This window comes from Asparagus officinalis, chromosome 5 (assembly GCF_001876935.1).
Source record: "Asparagus officinalis chromosome 5, Aspof.V1, whole genome shotgun sequence".
Classification (NCBI taxonomy): domain Eukaryota; kingdom Viridiplantae; phylum Streptophyta; class Magnoliopsida; order Asparagales; family Asparagaceae; genus Asparagus; species Asparagus officinalis.
Genome location: NC_033798.1, coordinates 93429671 through 93437676, shown reverse-complemented (window position 1 = coordinate 93437676; position 8006 = coordinate 93429671). Strand labels below are relative to the sequence as shown.

The following is an 8006-nucleotide window of genomic DNA, read 5'->3' as shown; positions in this document are numbered from 1 at the left end:
TAGTTTGTCACAACAAACAGTTCTATATCTATCTAGAATCAGTTAGGAGATTCTTGGAGTTTCTTCTATAATTTTAGACTGAACGATTCATGAAGTACGGCTTGTCAACTTCTAAAATCACTTCTCCACTCCTTTCTTTTCTTCCTTTTCTATTTTAACTTCAAAGATTTGTGGGTTTGATAAAAGCTATCGATATTTTAGAAGAGGGGGGTTAAGCCAATATAATTAGGGTATTAATTTAAGCATATGTTTAAGTGTGACAACCCAAATCTTCTGGATTATAATATATGGGTTTATAATTAAAGGGCAATACGCGAGGCCATGATGAGTTCAATGCAACTTCAACCAATGAGGGAATAACTAGCTTTTTAATCTAATCTAAAACTTTGATTTAGTAACATATAAAACAATGCCCAAAGCATAGAGACATGAGCTAAAGCACATGGAGTACTTTTGGGTAGGCATGCATCTCAGGCTCAGCCCTCCTTAACACCGTGAAAGCTCCAAGGATTTGCCATAAACTAAAAGCTGGCTTCCCCTTTGGCTTTCCTGTAAAGCGCATGTGCCACGCACATGATAATATGGCCGGGAGCATTTTGAGGGTGTTGGATTTTTGTATGAACATATAGTTGGTAAGAGCATGTTGAAAATACCTGACATGTATTTATCTATGTATTTGTTTAGATTACGTATAGAGGTAGATTTGGATGGTATAGGAAGAATTCGGACGAAAATCTTTTCCGTTCAAAGTAAATACTAAGACATTCGTTTATTATGTACGTTTTTGAAGTTGATTTAAATCATTCAAAAGTTGGAAAAAACAAATCAAGTGTTTAAAATTTTTTCGATCATGCATTAAAGAATCGAAAATCAAAAGGTAGAAACGGTTGCGGTAAAATTTTTAAAAAAATGTAGAAACGACTTTTTTTAAACAACATTTATCCTTCAGATGCATAAATCTTTCTCCGATTAATATTGTGTTGGCTAGTTTTTGCTAGATCTCAAATATTTTATACTATTTCAATTGTTTCTTTCGTATTGTCTATATATAAGTAAAAGTAGTTTAGAAAAAAAAATCTTTTTTTATTTTTTTAATTATAATGTAGATCAATTTTAACAGAATAGAAATTTTGTATGAATGTCGGACACTAAGTTTAGATTCAAATCTTTGCAAAAATAGCTACCAACTCACGAAGAGAATAAACCTACTGAATTTTTTTTTTTTTTTTTTGGGCCAGAATAAACCTACTGATTAGGGCTATGATAGGTGAAAAGTCTCTGCATTATAGTTTCAACAGAATATAATGTAGGCACAGGCTCAGTTGATACTTGGTACTAGTTTAACAAGAGGAGTCTGCGGAGATGCACAGATGCACATGGCAGGCCTTTGACTGATGCCCTGCAGAAAAAATAAAGTACTCAGCAGGCAGCATATCAGCTTAAAATTCAAATTAATGTGAGTGTAATTTTCCTATGTTTCTATAGCTTTTTTTTGAAAGAGCAAATGGGCCTTATTGCTTATCAGCACTCTGGCTGGGGCCCACAATGAGTTCCAACCAAACTTGAGAGCCCATTTGAAAGGAACAAATTGAACTTAATACGTGACTACTATTTTCATGCATGTGATGCGTGGATGACGCAGTACGCGAGCATGATAAAAATGCTTTCAATTTCTAAATTTCTCATACAAACTATCCAGTGTAAACAAATAGACATAAAATATTCATATAAGTTAAATGAAATGAAGGGAATTAAAGCACTCACAGTTTCAAAAACTTCACATTTACTTCTTCTCTCCCAAACCTTTATTACTCGAGATGTTTGTGGCATTGAACGGTTTAAAGGAGTTTTGAATTTTATCGCATTTAGTTTTTGAACGTGGAGGGGTTCGTAGGTTAATTAAGAGAGTTTGGGAGAATTTTTAATTGGACTTTTTCTAAGTTCGCCCTAAAACCAACTTCCAAGTTGTACATAAATTTTGAGCGTATTATTAGGGTTTTAAAAAGGAAGGTCACAGGCCTAAAAGCATGGCTTCTCTTAAATGTAGTAATAGATAGATGTGTGTTTAAATAGAAACTCGGTGGAGATTTGAAATCTAACTTAAGCTATAGCCCTTTTGGGGACTAATTACAATTTGATACTTTGAGATATGGTATAATTGCATGGGCGTCCCTTGTACATAGATAACGTTGTTGCAGTTACTAGTTGTAACAATACGAGTAACTCTGAAAGTTTTTTTTTAATCTGGACTCTAGGGTCACCCATGTAATTACATTAGTAATATCAGAGCTACTCATGTAGATTTGCAAACTCCAGAATTACATGTGTAGAAACACCATACTTTAGGGTGCGGTTTTTTTTTTTTTTTTTTGTGAAGAAGAAGAAGAATAAGAAGAAGAAGAAAATTATGATATGCATTTATTTTCATATAAATTATTTAGAATCATCATAATTAAAAGGTTACCGTGTGCATGTCCTGTATCGGTAGTTATACCAACAAAAATGCTAATCCTGAATCTAGAGAAAACAAGCTCTTCAACTTAACAGATATATGTAAGACATCAAAATTCTATATGAATCTAAATTTCTTCCAAAATTCCAGCGTTAACTCAATTCACATACGAACTAACGCACATCAGTCTCTGTTATCCTCGTAAATTTAACTAGGTACACTTTCTCACGACGTTCTCACTAGACAAACTCTCTACACGATGATATTGAAATCTTCAAGGAAAACACTACAGGCACACCCACAACCACACCTTGGAGCACACCCCCTCTCAGCTACAGTGCACAGGGCCCACTTTAGATTGTTAAAAAAATCTAAAGTGGACCACGTGTACTGTAGCTGAGAGAGGAGGTGTGTCCCAAGGTGTGGTTGGGGGTGTGCCTCTAATGCCACTCAATCTTCAAACCATCATAATTGTATCTAGAGATGGTCGCTGCCGCAGTCTTATATTATACGTCACTTAGCTCTATTTGGAATATTTAGCTATGTGAAAAAGATTCTATATCTTACTTTTGTAACTCTTCCTCCAGAAACCTGCAGAAAATAAACATAAGAATAACAGTGTTAAAGTAACACCACAGGAATATTCAACCAAGAAAGAAACGTTTTTCGATCAGCGTACTTAATCACATTTCTATTTATATCAGTGAGCAAAATTACATTTCTTTTATGAAATGAATTATTTTCTATCATAGTTTTTCCTTCATGCATCTTAAGAATTAAGCACACTGATACGAGTTTACATTTTATTGCATGCTTCTATACTCTGGCAAATTGAATTGAAGCATTTCAATCTGCAGCTTTTTTAATCCCATCATTTCCCACTCCTCTCTTCATTACAGGCCACTTAAAAGCATGGTCTCTTGTCATCAGATTATTTTATGTCGTGAGGGTATTTAGGTGTTCCTCTTTCAATATCTTTGAAAATACCCGTAATAATGAAAATTAAACTTCCATCCGCTCCAATTGCACACACAGTTATGTAAATCAAGTCTATATAAATCAATACACTAACCTGTCTTTTTTTTTTTTTGTTGGTTTGACAAAGGAACTTCTCTATAATCCTTTGCGCCATGGATATCAAACCCCGGGTCGTGGCTAAGAGGCACCCCCGAAAGCACCTCAAGTATTCTAGGAAATTAATTTCTTGTGGGTGCTCCGCGAGATCGAGAGTCAAACATGAGACCTTGGTGTACTACTCATAGACAACTTACCAACTCAGCTGGCAATGCATTAACTTGTTAATTGAGAACATATATACTATTTCCCTATGGGTCTAAAAAGAAAGAAAAAACCATATTATTTTTCCAGAGATAGAAAGAGACATACTTGTGGAAGTATCCTCATCAAACTTAATTTTAGTTACACGTCCAAATCTCTCTCTTACAATGAAATTACTAGGCCGGCCTTATTGAATCATGAAAAACTAATAAGCTAAAAGCAACAAACTGTCAATTTTCAGGACAAATGCTGTCCAAATAAGAACTGAACCAAAGTTGAAACTGCTGTCAGGCTGCAATTAATATAACAGATGGGCAAAGTTTTTAAAATGCATGTTTCCTTCTTGAACTTGTTATAAGCAAATCCAAGTTTGAAAGGCACCAAGCAGCCATGGATTTCTATGAGAAGAATGCCGACAAGTTGAAGGAGAAGACACATTCTGAATTTCCAGAACAAACAGGTAAGATTCAAATAATATTGTAGAATTATATCCTTCCACGAAAACATGAAGTCACTGAAAAATCTCTCCTCTTAGAAGAGGGTGATGATGAGAAATGAAATCAGCTTATCTTTCTCTGTGCTTCAATCCTATGATAGTGGTGCTTAGTGCAGTGCCAAAGTGAAATAATAATAATAATAATTTCTCCAGGTGAGAAAGGAGTTTCTAATCCTAAATGGAACGAAAAAGTGTACCTAGTTCACAAAAAAATTGAGAAATGATTCTTATGAGTTTTTTGTTGGGAATTCATTAAGAACTTCTTATTTTCTCTTGAAGAATTGGTAGCTATTAAGAACTTTCGGCATAAATTTTCATTATTCTTTTTTTCAAAAGCAGCGATAATACCATCAGAAAAGGGCTTAAGGCATCAAGCTTCACATACTTGTTATCTACCATTAAAATTCAGGTTTATGTTATGATATAGAACATAGCGAAATATGTACAGTATGTAAGCAAGAATCTTTGTTTCTTCTATACTGATTAAACCTTGATTCTGACTTCTTATATCCAGATCAAATTGATGACTGCCCAATTGAGCAAGTCAGGCTCACAGTTCCAATCACAGACGAGGCAGAAGTCATGGATATCCACGGACATATCCATGCGAATATGTATATTAAATGTCCATACCCATGCAGATATGAATACAGATACAATGTCATTCTAACAACTTTTATACAATTAGGATATAGGTAAAATATTGTAATCTCCATGCAGATACTTGCGTTGATCAGACTGGTAAAACTATTTTAATAAATAATGGATCTGAAACCGATTTTCATGATCCAGATATCTATTTTTAAGTGTGTAGATGTTCTTAAAACATTGATGAATTATGATTTGAGAAATTTTGTTTTATTTAGGCAAATATTGTATCATATAGAATACATACTTTTGAGTTGATTAATTTCGCTCATAATTAATATGTAAATCTTTGCATAGGTTTTGTCTCGAAGCATTACCACATTCGTATCTTAGCAAATCCAATCCAAATTTGTGAACAGGGCAATGCATGATGAAGAGAAGAGGCCAAAGGGAGGGTCAACAAGACTCCAATTCTTCCTCATAGTCTTCATCACAAGCTTTGCTTACTACATCATCCCCAACTTCTTCTTCCCTTCAATATCAGCTCTCTCTTTCATCTGTTGGATCTGGCCCAACTCAATCACAATGCAGCAGATTGGCTCAGGCACCTATGGACTCGGCATTGGATCGTTTGGTCTTGATTGGTCGACCGTTGCTGGATTTCTTGGAAGTCCATTGGCAACTCCAGGGTTCGCCATAATTAACATATTTCTCGGTTTTTGCCTTGTTATGTACGTGTTAGTACCTAAATCTTATTGGACTAACACATATGAGGCAAAGAGGTTTCCAATATATTCTCCTCTTGTATACATGGCTAATGGGAGTCAACATGATGTTAACGCTGTTTTGGATCAGAAAACTTTCAAGTTTAGTCAAGCAGGGTATGATCAACTTGGGCAGATCAATTTGGGCATCCTCTTTGTTTTTGCTTATGGTTTGAGCTTTGTGACACTTGCTGCCTCGTTATCTCATGTTTCCCTCTTTCATGGAAGGTAAAGTAATGTAGCACAAAAACCCTAAAGATTATCTTGATAGAATTAAGGGAAAATTGCTTCCAGCCCCCAAAACAACACAGAACGTGCTCTGCCCCCCCAAGACCTTTTCAACGTGCGTTTACCCCCCAAACCGGCCCCCGTTTTCCTCCCAGCCCGCCAAACGAATCCCCAGGCACCTTCCGTTTTAAACACAACCTGTCGAAATGCCCAAATACCCTTCGCAGCATGTGTTCGTCGCCCCTCATCACGACGGAACCCTCGTTTCGACTGTAGGCATTAAATGGTGATATGAATGACTTTTTTGGGGGAAAATTCGCCCATTTCCTCCAAAATTATCATCAGATATTATCACCAGCTATATCCGCTTCAAGCTAAGTTTGTTCCTGTCCACTTAATTATCTCAATAAAAAGCCTGCTTCGATTCTTCAACCACTCCCTGTCCATAAAAATGGCGGATGGATCTCTTCTAGTGCGTAGTAACGAAGGCAAAAAGCAACAAGGTGGTGAGCGGTGTATTCGTCGTTATCAAAGAGAATACAGAAATGAATCAGCTTGAAATATCGAGTGTCGGAAAGGCTTAAATACCAATGCAATCTCTTTCTCACTGAAGTTCATATCGAAAGGGAAAAGAAATTCAGCATTTCAATTGACAATGACGACGATCTTAAATTTGATGTTCGAGTATTGTCGGGGTAATGGATTCAAGACGGAATTTGTTCCTACCTCCCTGCGAATCCTCAACTTCGGCAGAAGACGCAGACTACGCCGGAAACTGCCGTAGGAATTACCTCGCAGATTTCGCTTTTAGTTCACTGATAGGTTTTGCCATTAGTTGTTAACCTCATGCATTGGTTGTTTGGTAATGTAGTTGGCTTGTCAAGGTTATGTTAAGCACTGGTTGTTAAAGTTATTTGTTGGCTGTTACTATACTAGTTGGTTGGCTAAGTTATGGTGTTTATAGTTAAGTATATGCGTTTGTTGTTAGGTCACCGAGTCCTGCCTTAAGTATAAGGGTTATTGTTAAGGATATTGTAAGGATGTTACGTTTATGAGTTTCGTTGTTAAGGTTATCAGTTCGTTGCTAAGGCTATGTATTTGATTATACTTCAGGACCAATACCGACAGAAATATCGCAGGGTGCGGCAGATACTCCGTTACGACCAAACAGTAATGATGAGCGTATTCCTATGACAAACCACGCGACTCGATCATGCTGCTGGAAGACATGCTTAATCACCACATCAAGATCCAACTGAGTGGCACACCCTCATAACGTGATAGTTGGTCAGAAAATTGATAGTGTGCTGGAAGTTACGATTAGCCACTTCAATACTATTAATTGCTAAACGGTTCGAGTATGATTTTTACCAAATGAACAAAGACGCATAAGAGTCTATTCCCGATTCAAACAACCATGGTTGCCTTGGATGTTGTTTGCTCTGCCCCGCTTAGAAATTCGTCTATCATGTCATAAAGAATTTCGAGTCTACCCACACCTGCGGTCAACGATGAGGGCAAACTGGCAACTCAAGGGCATCAAAGCGAAGTTCTTGCTAGCGCGAAATATCAACTGTTTGAGAAGTTAGGAGATCTTCGTGCGGTCGATATCAAGAAACGACATGTCTCCTAAATTTTGGCATCAAGATTAACTACAGTAAGCGTGTGGAGCAAGGAGACACTCCACAGGACCTGTTCGTGACGATGATCGCGGCTTACGATTCACTGAGTATGGTCCTTTCTTTTTATTCTTCTGAAATCACTCTTACCTTTTGGTTGCTAACTATAGCGTAGTAGTTGATTTTTTTTTTTTTTTTTTTTTTTTTTTTTTTTTTTTTTTTTTTTTTTTTTTTTTTTTTTTTTTTTTTTTTTTTTTTTTTTTTTTTTTTTTTTTTTTTTTTTTTTTTTTTTTTTTTTTTTTTTTTTTTTTTTTTTTTTTTCTTTTTTTTTTTTTTTTTTTTTTTTTTTTTTTTTTTTTTTTTTTTTTTTTTTTTTTTTTAAAGTTGGCGGTTCGAACGTTAAGTGTAGTGTTGTTGCTAACTATACGTATTAGTTGTTAAAGTTAATTGGTTCTCGTTTAAGTAAATACGTGTTGGTTCCGTGAATGTTTGAAGATCATTTGTTCATGGTTATGAATCTTTCGCTAAAATGTACTGCTTTGTTGTTATATTCATGCAGGTATGAAATCCAATGGTGCATG

General features: G+C 35.7%; 1 protein-coding gene and 1 pseudogene across 1 annotated transcript in view; one reads left to right on the top strand and one right to left on the bottom strand.

The window, feature by feature from the left end:
• Window positions 2519-8006, bottom strand: part of LOC109840205 (heterogeneous nuclear ribonucleoprotein 1-like) — a 38812-nt gene continuing 33324 nt past the window's right edge. The window contains exon 5 of the transcript XR_002246816.1: window positions 2519-3043. The gene's annotated coding sequence lies outside the window, so the exon portion shown is untranslated. The remainder of the gene's footprint in view (window positions 3044-8006) is intronic.
• LOC109840206 overlaps window positions 3146-8006 on the top strand; it is an 11090-nt pseudogene continuing 6229 nt past the window's right edge.